The sequence below is a fragment of the Wasmannia auropunctata genome, unplaced genomic scaffold (assembly GCF_000956235.1).
Source record: "Wasmannia auropunctata unplaced genomic scaffold, wasmannia.A_1.0 LD336033.1, whole genome shotgun sequence".
Lineage (NCBI taxonomy): Eukaryota > Metazoa > Arthropoda > Insecta > Hymenoptera > Formicidae > Wasmannia > Wasmannia auropunctata.
Genome location: NW_012026857.1, coordinates 48503 through 50510, shown reverse-complemented (window position 1 = coordinate 50510; position 2008 = coordinate 48503). Strand labels below are relative to the sequence as shown.

Below are 2008 nucleotides of genomic sequence, written 5' to 3'. Positions count from 1 at the left end.
TCTTTTTCTGTCAAAATGTAAAAACTTTTATTTTTAATTTTACTTTTAATACAGAGCAATTTAGAAAATTAATTTTCAAGACAGCGAGTATGATGAAAAAAGAAAAATGTATGTACAAGTTTTTTTTATGGGAAGTAAATGGACAAAGTGTATATATCCGCGTGATTTATTATTACTTTTTTTGTAAAAATTAAAATTTTTAATTAAAAAAAATTATTCGTTGAGACGCGAACCGGCATGCAGCAATATCGCTATTACTAAACAGACATGCTACCGCCGAGTCGAAAAAGCTTTCTGAAAGTACGAATTCAAAACTTACTCATACGGTACTTGCGATTTATTAAACTAAAATAACTAAATTTTACATAAAATCGCTTGTAAGTGAAAAATTTTAAACGTCAAATATTTCTATTATTCTAATTATTCTTATTTATTTCTTATAACTTATTGTACAATATATTGAACACGCGCGTATTTGTTACGCATAAATGTGCACTCGTGACACTATGTGTCACGCAGCATATAAAATTTATATTGAAAAAATTCCTTTTAATTATTTTCCATCTCGCTGCCAGAAATCGCCCGAAATCCTCTTTCTGAATTTCGGTAACGCAGCGAGACAAAAAACGGGACGGGTGAGAGAGGAGTGTGTCCGTGAGAAAAACAAACTCGCCGCTCGAGCTCCGTGTTTGTTAGCTGGTGAGACAAGGACGACCGAAGCTTGATATCCATCCTTGTCTAACTAACCTACTCGCATTCCTGCATATAGCACGGAACACAACCGCTAAATCGTGGACATAGCACGGATCACCACCAAAAATTCGTGGACATTACCGACAATTTCGTGGACATTGGCTATGTAGTTCAATGTCCACGTTTTATGGACATAGAGGCGCTGAAACCAGCTCAATCTCCGGTTACAGCAATCGCGGGCATGGCCGCTCTAATTAGGCTTGAACGCCCCTCGTATATATAGCTACTTTATGGAACTAGATTACCTCAACCAATCAGAAAACACCGGTTCACGTGACAAGTTTGCCACTCTCTCCCTGTGAGGCTCTCTAGATATATGTGTAGTGCACCATCTAACTCAAGGTTATACCATCCTAAACCGTAATTCCAGCGCCGCAGCGGCGCCGCACGGTTAAAAAACGGATGTGTGCACCGGGCCTTAATTTCTATTTAACATTAACTATCTATCCTGATACTTAATTATTATAATTGAATTGGTGCAAATAAAATCAATAAAAAACATTATTAAAATTAACAATTATGTATGCAAAAGAAAACAAATTTGGTAAAATTTATATAAGTAGATATATATTATATGTTATACATTGCTCCAAAAAATTATGGCATAGCAAAATTTTAGGCAAAAATTGGTCAACTTTGGCTAATGGTAACTCCGCAAAAAATCAATTCAATTTAAATTCAAATAAATTCAAAATGTTTTAGCTAGTGTTCGGACACCTTAGATGATACTAATGCCGACGGTACTCCAACTTTCAAGTTTCATAACTCAAGATTTATTTCATAAAAAATATTTTATCTATGTGTTTCGGAAAGCTCTCAAGGTGTGCTACAAGAATATGTAATGAAAAATGGAGGGTTCCATTTAAAAAATTCAAAGTAACCTTGTTCTGACCTTGACGCCATTCAGGGTCAAACCACTGTTATCATCTTATGTTCCCCTCAAAGTCCCAAAACTTTTGTCTGAAACATTTTTCCCTAAAATGCATTGTTCAAGAGATATTTGAGGTAATCGATTAAAATGGGGCATTCTAGCTGTATACATATACATATACAGGGTGTCTCTTAATAGGTGTATCACCGCTTATGGGTAAATAGAATGGACTAAACTGAATCGAAAGTCCTCTACCATTTTGCAAAATTCGCAATATTTAACGAGATATTAATTTTTGAATATCGCCGAATGAGCGAGTATCCGTTCGGCGAGTCCGGCCCACCGCCAATATTAGCGCGCGATCGTCCATCGAGCGCGGTTGCT

General features: G+C 35.9%; 1 protein-coding gene across 1 annotated transcript in view; it reads right to left on the bottom strand.

The window, feature by feature from the left end:
- Positions 1 to 2008, bottom strand: part of LOC105452298 (venom acid phosphatase Acph-1-like) — a 21105-nt gene that overhangs the window by 18514 nt on the left and 583 nt on the right. The window lies entirely within an intron of this gene.